This window comes from Dromiciops gliroides, chromosome 4 (assembly GCF_019393635.1).
Source record: "Dromiciops gliroides isolate mDroGli1 chromosome 4, mDroGli1.pri, whole genome shotgun sequence".
In the NCBI taxonomy this organism is placed as follows: Eukaryota; Metazoa; Chordata; class Mammalia; order Microbiotheria; family Microbiotheriidae; genus Dromiciops; species Dromiciops gliroides.
This window is the reverse complement of record NC_057864.1, coordinates 391,772,095-391,788,513: the sequence shown is the minus strand read 5'-3', so window position 1 is coordinate 391,788,513 and position 16,419 is coordinate 391,772,095. Positions and strand designations below refer to the sequence as shown.

Genomic DNA, 16,419 nt, shown 5'->3' with positions numbered 1-16,419 from the left:
CTTAACACCTCTGTTAGATTGTTATCTTCTTGAGGGAAAGGGACCTGTTTTATTTTTGTATATCTCTCTCAGTGGCTAACAAAGTACAGTAAACATAATAGGTGCTTAATAAGAATTTCTTGACTGAATCAATGGATTTCAAGAATTGTTTATCAATTTATTCAGGAGCAATTAAAGTACTCCTAATTCGTAGTATTCAAAGTCACAAAATATTAAGATATAAAACAGAAAGTTTTTTTTTTTTAATTTTTAAAAAATGGCTATACCTTCCCAATGACTGTAATATAGGATTGTAAGAAGGAAGGAGGGGAGGTTAATGATATAGTGCCTACTAAGTGCCAAGCACTGTGCTAAGTACTTTTTAAAGATATTATTACCTCATTTGATCCTCACAATCCAGTAATGCAGTTGCTATTATTGTCTCTATTTAACAGGAAGTAATGAGGTAAACACACATTAAGTGACTTTCCCAAGATCACACAGCTATTGTCTAAAGTCAAATTTGCATTCAGGTCTTCCTGACCCCAGACTCAGTATTCTATCAGTGTGCCATCTAGCCACTTCCTAGTAGCAGGGCGCCTAAGAAATTCACGATGAAATCAGAAGGTTACTTGGTGAGCAAAATAATCTGAACAAAGCAGGTTAGTTGAATGGTCTTGTGGGATATTTCATTCAGCATGTTAAAAGTATCTAAAAATTCTGTGATTCTGTGATTTTTTTTTGTCATTCACACATTTTAAAATTTTAACTTAGATAGTTCCTGTCATCAATTTTATATTGTTATCTTTGGTTTGAAATGGTGATGTTTCACTACCCTGTACCTCAAATTTGTGATGGTTATATCCTGAGGTTTGCATCTCTATGTGCATATGTGTATGTCTCTCTCTCTTTTTCTCTCTCTGTCTGTCTCTGTCTCTGTCTCTATCTCTCCCTCCCTCCTTCTCTCTCTCTCTCTCTCTCTCTCTCTCTCAGATAGAGATGATAGAGAGATGATATAAATGTAGATATATGGCACCAGAGTCAGGAAGACCTAAGAAAAAATTTTATTCCAGTCACTTAGTAGCTATGTGACCCTTAGCAAATCACAACTTCTGTCTGTCTCAGTTTCCTCATCTGTTAAATGGGAGAACATAATAGCACTTACCTTTCAGAGTTGTGAGGATAAAATAAAGTCATATCTTTAAAGTGTATTGAAAATTTTATAATGCTATCATTATTAGATACTTTTGAAATAGCAATTATAATAATGTTATAATTACACAGAATTTTATCCTTTTTATAAAATAAAAATAGTATGAAGCAGTTCAGGTGAGTGAATAAAGTATAGTTAAGATATTGAATGATTGGGTAGAAATGTTGGCTCTAGAGCGACCTCCCTGGCAGTCTGGTAAAGCATATGGGCCACTTCTCAAAATAATTATTTTAAATGCCTAAAATAAAAGACAAGGGATCACAAAGGAAAGCAATTATATTGAAATATAATCATCAAAAAATTTTTAAGTTCATGGACCTCAGGTTATTCACTGACCTGCTCTAGAAGATGGACAGCACCTGGGAATGCTGACTCAGGAGGATAAGGGAAAGGGAGGTAATTGTCAATCATCAACCAGGAGCTACTCCAAGGCCAGTGTCAGAATCAAAAGGTTGCTGGTGTTACAAAACTGGTCAACATCATTTTGCAATGACAATGAGGTGCAGTAGGAGTTTACAGTGTAGTGAACTGACTGGGTCACATTGACCTGTGGAGTCCAGTGGTTCCATTTCTTCTACATAAATTCTCCATGACTGCGTAAGACATCTGTGTATCACCAGGGAATATGTCTTTTTATTTTTCTGTTTTCCCTATGGCAATTAGATAATAGAATACCACTCATTTTGTGGGTCTGAAGCTGTGAAGGTAATTAACATGAAGACTAGGGTTGTGAGGAAGAATGTTATCATTCAGTTACTTTTTTGAATTTTTGATGTTCCATCTTACTTCCCCGCCCCCAAGAATAAGGACTTCCCTTTTCCCCCACTGAGGTGCCCAGTCCAGAGGCTGTGGCCATTGAGAGAGAAAAAGGCTTACTGTTTTGTCCAAATTCACATGGCAGGCACCAGTGGAACCAATATAGAACCCAAATTCTGTATCCACTATGTACACAGAAGGCATTTAATAAATGCTTGTTGGATGTATGTAGTCAAGTGGGTCAGCATTCTAATTATTAAACCAATATTCCTTTAAATGAAGCTTTTCAGATTATAGGGTTTAATCCTAGCTTTTTATGTCTCTAACCCTAATCTCACCACTCACCCCAAGAAAATGAAAAGTTTAAAATAAGAGAAATTTCCAGATTGTTTTCAGAACAATTTCATTGAGAAAACATCAGAATTTAGAATGAATTGGGACCTGAGGAAACAGAAAAAAAATTTTCTTCTGTTGATTTCCACTTTATAATTATATGTACTTCACTCAATCTGAAAATTGATATACAGAAAAACTTTTAAAAGGCATCTTTTTAAAGAAAATTAATATATTGTTTCCCATATATGAATTTTTAATATGATAACTAATTCTAAGCAAAAATTTAGGAATAAGGCTGGAACCTATCCATTGGGATACTTAGGGGTATGACTCTTAAATAGGGTTTCTTAACTTTTTTTGCATCATGGACCCCTTTGGCAAAATGATGAAGCCCATGGACCACTTCTCAGAAAATAAAAGGGGGGGTTCATTCATAATTAAAGGAAATGTGAAGATTTAGTGAAAGGTTAGTGAAAATAAAGACTTTTTTCCCCATTCTAGTTCACTGATCATCCTGACATCATTCCATGGATCCCAGGTCAAGAATCTCGGTCTTAAAGGGAGACAAAATGGCAGTTAAGCCTTTGTCTCAACCAGTCACACACCAATGTCAGAGCCCCCTCAAGTTAACACCCTTATTTCTTAGTCCTATAACTCATTGAAGGAAAAAGAGATTAGAGCAGCTCTCAGACTTTTCTTCTCACTCCTCTTTGCTGCTCTATTCTCCAGAAAGTTGAAGTTACTCATGGCAGACAGAAGAAGCTAAACTCCTTCCATCTCTTCATGTGGGACATGCTGCCACTACTGCTCTTCCCTTCTTTTGTCCCCATCAGTCAGCTCTTCTTACCCTGGGGGGAAATGGTTCAGAGGGGGTATGAAAGGAATACAATAGGAGCAGGGCCAGGTATGAGAATTCGGAAAGCCCAGGAACTAGCTACAGAAAGTACAGTAAGGATCCATAAGATGGTGTTAGATTAAGTATCAAAATGTGATCATGCTGCTAGCCCTTTATGAAATATAAATACATCTACATAAGCTCATAGGCTTTGAACGCATAGGCCTAAACCTTCATTTAATAGATGAGGCAATTGAGGTCTGGAGAGGTTATGAAATGTGTCAAGGGCACACAGGTAGTAAGTAACAGAGCTGGGATCTGAACCCAACTCCTCTGACTCCAAACTTGATATTCTTTCCACTATACTACAATGCCGCTGAATCTCTTGAAGCAGTTATATAAGGAGGAGTGCAATTGTACAAGGAATGATTGTTCACACCTCTGGGTAACTCATAAAAGACAATGGAGGGGCAGCTAGGTGGTACAGTGGATAGAGCACCAGCCCTGGATTCAGGAGGACCTGAGTTCTAATCCAGCCTCAGATACTTGACACTTACTAGCTGTGTGACCCTGGGCAAGTCACTTAACCCTCATTGCCCCGCCAAAAAACAAAACAAAACAAAACAAACAAAAAAATGGAATGTGAAAAACAGAAAAACTTGCATGAAATAATGAAGAGTAAAATGAGCAGAACTAAGAGAACATTGTATACAATAACAGCAATATTGTTTCAAAAATGACTTTGAGCAAATAAGTTATTTTGAATATTATAAATATCCAAATTATATAACTATAAAAGACATGAAGAAAGATCCTATCTGTGTCCAGAGAAAGAACTGATAACTAGAAGTATACAAAGAATAATTTTATATACATCCACATCTTTTACATACATACGTACATACAGATCTAATGGAGCCATCTCTAGGACAGGGAGATAGGAAGGAAAGAAAAAAAGAAATTTACATGATAATTTTGTTGTATATTTGAAAGGAATAGCAAGTTGTACATAGTAGATTTGCAGTTTCATGTGTAGTCATCTTTTTTTATTGCACTATGTGATAGAAATGCTTGTTTTAATCCATAAATTAAAAATTTTTTTTTTAATTTTAAGACAATGGAATGTTCCAGAGTAAGCCCAGAAAATTCTCAGAATAATATTTTTTAAAATTCATAATTGTATGAAATATGAAAATTCAGTTAAAGGTTAGTAAAAATATTTTATTTTTCCTATCCAAGTTCATAGATTCCCTGAAATCAGTCCATGTATCTCAGCTTAAAAATCTCAACAAGGAACATGGATCCCTTTGAAGTAGGGAAAAGATGTAGGGAGTTAGAAAAGACGCAGTTTCCCAGCTTCCTCTCTCCCAACTTCGTGCAACTTCTTGCTGAGTTTTATAATGGAAAACTTCCATATTAGCCTCTTACTTCCTGTGGTTAGGCCCTGGTCTTTCACTATGTAATGCCTTGCATTATGTAATGGTGTGGTAAAGAAGACAGTGAAAGTGAGGCCTTGCCTTCAAATTCCTCCTACCCCTTCCTTCTCAACAGCTCAGGATATTGAGGGTTCAGAAGCATGAATTAAGGAGTAACTGTGTGTGTGTGTGTGTGTGTGTGTGTGTGTGTGTATAATGTGCATGTATATATAAATACATCTTAGATCACATCCTATAATATACAAATTCATTCTTGTAAGCACAAATTATTATGCGATATTTATTATTCATTAAGAGAATATTTTAATCCAGGTCAAAAAAATGGAATTTGTGTGCATGCTGGTTTTGAAGGGAGAAACCAGACCTATTATTTCATTGTTATAGTGGAACTACCAATTTTTTTAAAAATCCCTCTATCAATGCCAGTCAGCACCTGCTCTGTAATTTATACTCTTAGTGAATTGCCTTGGAGCCTGAGAGATTATGTGACTTGTCCATAGTCAGACAACCAATATGTGTGAGAGGCAAGATTTGAAGTCAGGTGTACTTAACTTTGCAGACCACTGACTATCCACTATACCACAGTGCCTCTCACAGATTGATTTAGGATGTGTTAAATTTTCAAAGATAACCAATTAATATTTGGATCTTTTTTTTCTTTTCTTTGGGGCAATGAGGGTTTAGTGACTTGCCCAGGGGTCACACAGCTAGTAAGTGTCAAGTGTCTGAAGTCAGATTTAAACTCAGATCCTCCTGAATCCAGGGCCAGTGCTTTATCCCCTGCTCCAACTAGCTGCCCTGATAACCAATTTATATTACTATAATGTTAACATATAATATAATGTTAATATTGCTCCACCAAAATCCTATTCTGATATCTGATAGTGGAATGAATTAAATGACTGAATAAAAAAGCATTTATTTAACCCTTGCTATGTGTCAAGCACTATGCTATGTGCTGGCAGTATGAAAGTAAAGTGAGTCTGTCCCTACCCCAAAGAAGTTTACATTCTAATAGACATATTTGAGAGGTGGAGAAGTAGCCAGGGAAGGGCATTTTGGTCTGGGAGGTCACTGGAATAATGAATGTAACCATTAAGGAGTCAATTGACACACCCTCTCTAGAAACAATGGCAGTGTTGATTTGATTATGCAGGTGACCAAGAATTCTCACATAATCACAGAATCTCAGAATTGGAAAAGACCTCTGAGAACATCTGGTCAAAGAGTATTCAAAATATGGTGAGGGGGGCAGCTAGATGGCACAGTGGATAGAGCACCGGCCCTGGATTCAGGAGTACCTGAGTTCAAATCCGACCTCAGACACTTAACACTTACTAGCTGTGTGACCCTGGGCAAGTCACTTAACCCCAATTGCCCCACAAAAAAATATATATATATATATGGTGAGGGTTCTCCTGGGCATCCCTGAGACCCTCTGCAGAGCCTATAAAGTCAAAACTATTTTCATAAGAATACAAAGACATTTTAATTTCTAATATGGTAAATATTGGTAGACATAAACCAGATAAACAAAAGCTTTTAAGAGTGGAAGGGGGTCTTGGGACCAAAAAGTATGAGAACTAATTTAGTTCAATCTGCAACTGATCAAAAATTCCCCTCTACAACATTGACAACAAAAGGTCATCTAGTGTCTTCTTTCAAGACCTCCAGTGAAGAGAAACCCACTAACTTCCCATGTAACATATTCTTCTTTGGGATATTAGAAAGTTTTCCTTAGAGAGAGTCAAAATTTGTCTACATCTAATGTTCAGCCATTTACTACTCCTCACTCTGCTCTATGGAGCTGTAAGGAATTAATCATGATTTGGGGTTTCTATGACACCATCTTTGGCTAAAATTGGAAGCCCCAGCACATGCCCGTGCGTGCTGACCTCGCACCAGACACCGTACGCCTGCATGGGCCTGCCCAGATTGTGCTGTGGGGAAGCCCCACCATGACAGGAAGTCTGGTAAGGGCAAGCCAGGTGGTCTTCAGCATCTAGAAAAGGCCGGCTTGCATTTGTAGAGTGGCCTGTTAGTTCTGTCAATCAGGGCTGCCAGCCAATTAGCTTGGGGCTGTGTGTATGGATGCCCCTGTTTCCTGTGGGAGAGGGGGCTTCTGGGAGAGAGAAGGGAGGAGAGGTTTCACTTTGGTGCATGAGAGAGAGGGAGCAAGAAGCTGGTGTGGCAGACCGGCAGTCTGGACCATGCAGCACTGCCAGCTGGTTCTCTTTGGAACTGCTGCTGATTTTGGGTGGTGGTGAGTTTACGGGTTGTATTTTTTTCCTTCCCCTATTCCCTTTTTCATTGTCCCTAGCTTTATTAACCTCACTTGTGTTTTAAATTTGTTCCCATTAATAAGCCCTGTTTTCTTTATTGAAAAGAGGCCATTAATCACCTTTCTTACTCCAATATTATGGTGAGCTGCCCAACTAACTTTCCCCATACTAAATTTGGCCCTTACAGAGCAAAGCAGATCAAGTCTAATTTCTCTTCCACTCTTTAAATACATGAAGAGAGTTCTAATGCTCCTTCTCCTATACCTGATTCTTTTTGTGTTGTTGTTGTTTTGGTTTGGTTTGGTTTGGTTTTTTTGTTTTGTTTTGTTTTGTTTTGTTTTTTGCAGGGGCAATGAGGGTTAAGTGACTTGCTGGGGGTCTCACAGCTAGTAAGTGTCAAGTATCTGAGGCCTCATTTGAACTCAGGTCCTCCTGAATCCAAGGCCCGTGCTTTATCCACTGTGCCATCTAGCTGCCCCCCTATACCTGATTCTTCAAGATTATTTCAGTGGCATGGGAACTTGGACTGACTTTACCAAGATGAAAGGGTTTCAAATAACATCTGACTAAATCTGGTATCTGAGAACCAGCCTCGCTTAATAGCAATAATGATTTGTTTTAGCCACAGCAATTTACAAAGATTACAAAGATTATCTGCAAAGGCATAGAGGGATTATAATCTGGATCTGTGGGGGGAGTGGCAGACAGGAGGGAGGAAAATAAACAATAGACCATTAAGATCTTACATTGTACTAGGCTCCATACTAAATCATGCAGACACAAATACAAAAGTGAGACAGTCTCTACTCTTGAGGAGTTTACATATTTCTAGGATAGAGTTTGAACATGACCAAGCTATACACAGCCAGCCAATTCAAGTATTAATTTAGACAAAAATCAATGTAAAATATGAGTAAACTATAAACTGTGCAACATAAAATAAAGTAAATTATAATTTCAGGGAATGTGGCAAAGGCAAAAACAAATGAGAATGATGAGTAACCAGACATCCTATCACTGGTATAAAGCATCAAAAACTGGTCAAGTTCATTGTGAGAAAAGCTTCCTTGCAGCCACAGGAATGAAAAGGCAAAACTACCAAAAATGATGGCCACAACCAAAGAATAGACACATGTATACTCAGTTTTCTTTAAAAAATAATAATAATGGGGCAGCTAGGTGGCATAGTAGATAAAGCACCGGCCCTGGAGTCAGGAGGACCTGAGTTCAAATCTGGCCTCAGACACTTTACACTTACCAGCAGTGTGACCCTGGGCAAGTCACTTAACCCCAATTGCCTCACCAAAATACATAAAGAAAAATTTTTTTAAAATAATAATAATAATAAAGGACTTCTTCAATATGTCTAAGTACACAATAACTTTGAAGATGTATATATAGATATATTTTGTGTTATGGGGTTGGGATATATCAAGGAATTAGGGATTAAAGTTTAAACTGGCCAGCTAAACTAAAGGATAGACACACCTTGAGAAGCAAGGGAGATAAGGGAGATGAGGCATGGCTGCTGCCTGATGCCAGAGGACAGAGATAAGTCCAGAAGTCCTGACTACCATCTCTCACTCAAGCTTTCCCCACCTCCAAAGGAAACTTTCCATTATCATGTGGTCACCCCATCTACCATCTATAAAAGCTTTTGCCTTTCTTCTATTCCAGGAGAAATGTGTTTCAGAGAATCATATCTCTAAACCATTTTCTCCCCCAGAGTCTATCTTTCTTGCTTCCTTTCTCTGGTGACCAAATAAAAGATTATTTTATTCTAATTGGATTTGTGTACAAGAGGGTGTCATTCTTTAAAGAGAAATATCTAAGGACCCCCACACCACCCACCAATTTCACCTGTGACATATTATATCCATATTAAACATCTAAATGGAAATCAAACAAGTCTACCAAAATGTAAGCTCCCTTTAGACAAAGATCATCTCACTTATGTGTTTGTATATCCAACAATTAACAATGTTCCTGGCAAACAGTAGTTAGTAATAAGCAATGGTTGAATGATTGATTATGGGCAGGTAGGCATAGTGGGGCCTAGAGTCAGGAAGACTCTGTTTCCTGAGTTTTATTCTGGCCTCAGACACTTACTAGCTCTGTGACCCCGGACAAGTCACTTAACCCCATTTGCCTCAGTTTCCCCATCTGTAAAATGAGTTGGAGAAGGAAATGCAAACTACTCCAATATCTTTGCCAAGAAAACCCCGAAGCAGGTCATGAAGAGTCAAACATGACTGAACAAACAACAAGAATGATCAACTGATTGAAGATTGATTTTAAAAGAGAGGTATCAACTGATGAGTCAATAACATTGGGCAAATCTCTATCCAAGGCTATCAAGTCATATATTTTAAACAAAAATTTGGGGGGTTACCAAGTTGTATGACCACCCTTCAGATCACAAAAACAAAATTAAACATGTTCCAAGAAAATAACCATGCTAAAAAGTAATTAATCTGTCCTGGGAAGATTTAGGCTTAACTGCTTGATACTAAAGCAAAAATAGTCAGCTTTGGAGGGCAGTGGAAAAACAGGCACACTAATATACTCTTGGTGGAACTCTGAATGGGTTTGATTATCATGGAAAATGACTTGGAATTATGTGAAAGAAGTCACCAAACATTTTAAAGCCTTTAATCCCACTATAGAGCATGTTTCGAACACTGGACAGAGACAGAAAGGTTTTATATTTTCAATTCAAGAAACATATATTAAGTGCCAAATTATGTGCAAGGACCTAAGAATACAAAGGCAGATATGAAATAGTTCCTGTGCTCAAGGAATTTGCATTCTGTTGGGAGGATTCAATAGATACACAAATAAGTATGCCACAAGATAAATTGAGGTGGGAGAGCACATTAATAAATGAGAGAGATGTGAGAAGGGGAGATCAAGGAATACTTCACAGGGAAGATGGCACCTGAGCTGAGCCTTGAAGATTCTAAGAAGAAGAGATGAGGAAAGGGTACAATCCAGGTAGAAAAATAGCCTGTAGGAAATCATCGTGGAGAGTCTTAAGTTCCAGGCTAAGGAGTTGATGCCCTCAATAAAAATAGAGAAATTTGGGAGAGGAAAAATTGTAGGGGGAAGATAATGAGTCTTGTGGACCTACTGAATTAGAGATGGCTGTGGTATATCCAGGAGATGTCCAGTGGGCAATTTACAAAACAGGACTGAAGTTCAAGAAAGATATTGGGGGGGCAGCTAGGTGGCACAGTGGATAGAGCACCAGCCCTGAATTCAGGAGGACCTGAGTTCAAATCCAACCTCAGACACTTGACGCTTACTAGCTGTGTGACCCTGGGCAAGTCACTTAACCCTCATTGCCCCACAAAAAAAAAAAGAAAGAAAGAAAGATATTAGGGTAACTAATATATAAATTAGAGAATCATCTGTATAGGATTGATACTTGAACCCATAGAAGCAAATGAGATGAGAAATGTCCTTTACATGATTGACCAAGGCAATCTTTGAAGAAGAAACCATCCTCCCTTAGGGGTCACCACAAGAAGAAAATTTTCCTACTGGCAAAACCCTTCAAGGAATATTCTCTGGTAGTACCCTGGACAAGTATTATCATAAAACAGTATTCAGGTTAGAAATATGGGACTGTGGCATCACATTAATTAGATTTATATCTGGAAAGGCCCTTAGAGATTATCTAGTCCAACCAGGTGGCTGGATGGGTTGGTTTGGGTGGGATATTTTTTATTTTTTACAAAGGAAGATGGCAGGTGATTGGGCCATAATATTGAGTAGTGACTGAAGTATTCTTGAAGAAAGAAAAAAAAAGGCAACAAAACAATTTTTTTAACTTTGTGCTCAAACCCAGTATTTAGCCTAAGTGCTACATTTACATAATCATTGATTACTTTTGCTAAGAGCAATTCCACTAGTGTTGTTTGCTTAGCTTTGGCCTAACCACAGCTCTCTCAGTGAGCTCATACCAGTTAGTCCTGGTAAGGGAAGGGGAAATGGGAAAAAGAAAGATCAACCAAATTCCACCATCAATTTGGTTGAAATCTTCCATTTCTGAATTTTTAAAATATTGGTCAATTATGTCAAGGCTAAAATTGAATACAAAATCAACAGTTCCACTTTCAAACACTTTTGAGGCTTCTGAGTAGACACGGTCTTCCAGATCAACCACAGTGTACACATACTCAATGGAAACATACAAAAAGGAAGTAGAAGGCACTATTCATGAAATGAAGTTACTTTGCTAAACACATAATGCGCACGCGCACACACACACACACACACACACACACACACATACACACACAAATAAGCAATAATTTAGTAGGAACTCATTACTTAACAGCAAATGCTGTTTTCTATTTTTGGAGAGAGCTCCTCTCAAAGATGAACTAGAATGAAGAGTCAGAATCCTAGTGATCTATGAATATACTACTTTGTAAATGGCCCTTTCTGGAACCAAGCAACAATACTGTCTGGTAAATTAGCATTAAAATGAGTAAATTCTATGAATTATACCAAGCAGTTATTCTAAACCTTTCAACACCAATAGCATATCCTGGAGTAGGGTCTAAGTCACCAGGTCTAACCAGGAAACAAAAGCATCCTTGACCATGAATTTCCTGAACCCAGATGCCTGGCTGGATTGCCATCCTGGTTCAACCCTTTCTTCCTTAGTGTTTGAGAGTATGTATTCAGGGGCAGCTAGGTGACACAGTGGATAAAGCACCGGCCCTGGATTCAGGAGGACCTGAGTTCAAATCCTGCCTCAGACGCTTGACACTTACTAGCTGTGTGACTCTGGGTAAGTCACTTAATCCTTATTGCCCTGAAAAAAGTGAGAGAGAGAGAGAGAGAGAATGAATATACCCAGGTCCTGTCTTCTTGTCTTCTTTCACCATGCGTCCCTGAAGTGTGAAAACATCAGGCAGTTAGGACTGCTCTAGGTACAGAGCTAGAAGTAGGAATGCCTCTCGATCAATTGTCACTGCAATTTCCAGGTCTTTACCTTTGCCACCTTCACTTAGCCATCTCTGCTGTTTTCAGGTTTATGTAATATAGTGACACCACCTAGTCTAGACCCTTGTGACAGCTTTCAAGTCAGCCTCCCTCCTTTCTCATCATCCTTGACCCTCTCTTTTCCTCACCAATCTCCCCCAACCAATTAGTTGACAAATCTTGTCGATTCTACTTCCACCATATCTGTCTCATCTATCTCCTCTCCACTAACATGAACACTTCCCTAATTCAGACCCTCACCAAGACTATTGCTGTATTGGTCTCCCTGCTTCCACTCTCTCTCTCCTCCAATCCATCCATACATCAACTCAGCTGCTAAAATAATATTCCTGAGATGTAGGTCTGATGATGTCATTGCCTTCCTCAACATCACACATGACTTCCTGTTGTCTCTAGCATAAAATACAAATTCCTATTCAGGTATTTAAAGTCCTCTTCTAATATCTGGTTCCCACCTGTCTGGACTTGGTTCTTATTATTCTCCTTTCTGTGTGCTATAGTTTAGCCCAACTGGCCTATTAGCTATTTGATAGACTCCACATTCTAACTTTCTGTCTCACCTCTGCACCCATAGGCTGCCCCCATGTCTGGAAAACACTTACTCCTCAACATGTAACTCTTCCTTTCAATGACAACTGAGGTGTCAAAATCTACAAGAGAGTTTTTTGATCTATGCAATTGGCAATGCTTCCTCCCTGGTATTTATATAACTGTGTATATGTTGTATAATTCTCCCCCACCACAATGGAATAGTATCTCCTTGAAGGCAGGGACTGTTTTGTTTCTGCATTTCCTACACCCAGTACAATGCTTTTACACATAGAAGTACTTAATAAACCTTTGTTTTCTTTAGTTGTACACAAGATTTTCATATTTTTAACTTTCAATAATGAGATAGGACTGCAGAACAAGAGAAAATAGATTCAATATCTTAAAGAGAGAATAGAGCCAACTGAAAAGGACAGTAGGGTAGATTTCAGTTATTTATTCTGTTTTTATTTTAAAGGTATTCGGCAAAAGGGCCAAGCTAAAGAGAAGTTTGAGATATTAGAGAAAGAGAAGCAAATGTGAAACTTAAAGGCAGGGGAGAGGGGATAAGGGACAACAATTGAAGAAAGAGGACTGGGAAACATTATTTTGTTTCAAGATATGCCATGGATTGTGCAAGAATGAAAGTGGGAAGAAAGACAAGGGGAATAGTGGCGTGGAGATATGACAGCAGAGAATAGCAAAGAATAGACCCAAAGGTGGGTGGGATGGAGGAAGGAAGGGGAGGAAGGAAGACAGGACCAAAAACTCAGCAAGAAAAGAATGGATTCAAGACATGGGAAAAGATTTGCATGTAAAATGGAACCAGCTGGAGATTAAAAAGTAGGCTTTTCTGACTGTAAAAAAAAAATAGAGACTGGGGAAAATAATGGTGTGCAGAGAGAATGGAATGAAAATAGGGAGAGAGAGAAAAGAAGCCATCTTATAAGAAATAGGGATAGGCAGTAATTAGGGCATTTTAGTGGAATGCGGCAAATGGAAGTTTGCAGCAACTGCTTTCCCTACTTTAAAAAGAGATTTGGCAGGCAAAGATGTTCAGAAAAGGACAAGGTGGTGAGCAGAAATAGCAACAAATGGCTGTGTGAAAGCCTATTTATCAAAAACTTTTTCTGAAAATAAAGTTTTATTTATCAAAAAGTAGTTGGACATTTGGCTATTGTTAATTCTGGTTAAATGTTTATGGGAGCTTTAAAAAATATACCAAATAATCCAGAAGAACTGATTAATTGCGGTCAGCTAGGGGGCACAGTGGATAAAGTATTAGAATTCAGGAAGACTTGAATCTGAATCTTACTTCAGGTACTTACTGGCTGTGTGAGTCATTGAATTTCCTTTAGCTTCAATTTCCTCAAATGTAAAATGGGGATCATAGCAGAACTTCCTTCACAAGGTTGTTGTGAGGAACAAATGAAATAACATGTGGAAAGTGTTTTGCAAACCTCAAAGTACAATATAAATGGTTGCTATTATTACTAATAATGATTACTAATACACCTAAAATCTTATTTTACTGAAAAAAATTTAAGTGGTCCTCTCCTAAATTTAGGATTATCGTCATCGACAAGTATTTATGAATAAAGCATGGTGCTTGTTGATGTGGGAGATACAACAAAGTTTAAAATATGATGATCTCCGACCTGAAGAAACTTTATTCTTTTTTTTTTTTTTTAGCGAGGCAATTGGGGTTAAGTGACTTGCCCAGAGTCACACAGCTAGTAAGTGTCAAGTGTCTGAGGCCGGATTTGAACTCAGGTACTCCTGACTCCAGGGCCAGTGCTCTATCCACTGTGCCACCTAGCTGCCCCAGAAACTTTATTCTTACTGGGGAGAGAACACATATAAATTAAATGACACTCAGAAAATTTTGGCAACATTCTTTATGAGCAAAGTCCACAGCTAGTTGTTTCACCAAGAAACATTTTATAGCTATAACATGTCCATACGCCCCCCATAACAACTTGTATTCCATCTACTGTAAATCATATGAACCCCCTCTGGGTCTTCTGGATCTTTGTGGAGAATTACTATATTAGATTGATATTATATGACAGATTAGATTGATAAAATGTGATAGATGAGTAGATGGATGGGTAGGTAGATAGATGCATAGATAGATGATAGATGGGTGATAAATGGATGGTAGGTGACAGATGATAGATAGACAGACAAATAGATAAATAGATGATTGGTAGATAGAGATAGTTTCTACTATCACAGTAATTGACATATATGAATAAAAATAGAGATTGGATTTGTGATATCATGGGTATAGAGAACTCTCAGACAAGGAAATTACCTCTATCAATGTAGGTCAGAACCTTCTCTGCTGACTAAGCCATACATATGATAGACATTCAATAAATATTGACTGGTTGATTCACATTCAGGAATCATTTGAAGAAAAAAATCTGAATTGGTATACTAAAAATGGAGAGGCAGCATTGCATCCTGGATAGAGAGTTGATATGAGTCAAGTCAGAGAAACCAATGTTCAAGTCCCTCCCCTTTGACACGTGGTAGTTGGATGACCTTAGGCAAGTCATTTAATGTTTCAGTGCCCCCTAGTCAATCTTCTAGGATTAAAATGCAGAACAGCTGCTAATCTGTACTGGTAGATGAAGTTTCCTCTTGGGTCTTTACCAAAAAATAAAAATGAAAGTATATCTGTGAAGCATAAAATGTCACTCAATTGGTTTGATTCTTTAAAAACAAATATAGTGTAAAATCTTAAGGATCCACATGGATGAACTTACCTGACAGTAAAATTTCAGATTCATTTTTATAAAAAAGAATTAAGTGATGAAACTAAGGATGTTTACAAAATGGTAGAGCAGATCTATAACATAGAATTGGAACCAAATATATTTAATAGTTACCAATTACTACTTACATATATCTCAGAGTTCAAAATGTCTGCTGTGAAATAGGAGGGTTGAAATTTTCTTTGTAAGGAACAGGTGTATTTAAAGTTGTTTTACTTGGTAAATGATGCCTTTTCAATAGAACAATGATTCTTTAAAGTCATGATTCATGTGTCCAATGAAAACAATAACTTCTGAGCTCTGAACAGGTTGAGTATTTCCTCTTTAACTCTTTTAAATGGATGAATGAATGGATAGATGGTTGGGCTAAAAGATTTTTTTCAAAACCAATTTTAAATCTCCACAGTAGAATTAAGTTATTGGGAACTTTCCCATAATGAGAATAAAAATCAAAATTTTGTTAAAAGAGAAGTATAGAGCAACCTACTTAGGTTCAGAGAAACCTAACAGGACTTTGCATCATCCTTTGCAGAATGTGACAGATTCATGCAGTTCTGCCCAAAGTATAAAAAACCACTTGATCCAGGTGATACAAGCTTATGGCCTCATTCATTGTCCCCGCCAATTGTGCTCTTAATTATTCAAGAAGGTTTGCTGCCTTCATCGCATTGTCTGAAAGCTCCCCCTATCAGAAAAATATGCAGATAGTGACTCCTAATTTGGAAGCTCAAAATTTATGGATCATATAGCAAAACTGAAAAAGTTATCCAGCATTGTTCAATGTTTCACACATTAGTATCATTTTGAAAACCAAACTGATGCCACTCTGATCTGTCATTTCTTCTATTTTGATGCTCTGGTTAACAATGAACAGCCTGGTCACATTAATTATAAAGTACAATTACATTCAATGAGAGATAAAGAGGATCATAAAAAAATTAGAACTTACCATTCAGGAGGAAACGCTAAAGAATGTAATCCCTAATGAGCTAGGGAAGATATCAGATTCTGAGGGTATTAAAAGTTGGGGTTTTATTTATCCCACAGGTTTAGAATCCACCACAATAAAATCAATTAACCAAATATTTTTCTGGACAAAGCTTAGGTACTTTATCCAATCACTGGTGACATGCTTTCAGGAATCATTTCTGTATTCTGATAGCTACTGTTTGTAGAGGGAAAGCACAGAACATTCCACGAAAGCTATTCAGTAAGTATTTTTCATGAGATGGGTTGATATCACATTTATATGGGG

At 37.7% G+C, this 16,419-nt stretch overlaps 1 protein-coding gene across 1 annotated transcript in view; it reads right to left on the bottom strand.

The window, feature by feature from the left end:
- ESR1 (estrogen receptor 1) overlaps positions 1 to 16,164 on the bottom strand; it is a 531,109-nt gene extending 514,945 nt beyond the window's left edge. The window contains 1 exon segment of the mRNA XM_043999817.1: positions 16,114 to 16,164. The gene's annotated coding sequence lies outside the window, so the exon portion shown is untranslated.
- Positions 16,165 to 16,419: the final 255 nt, after the last annotated feature.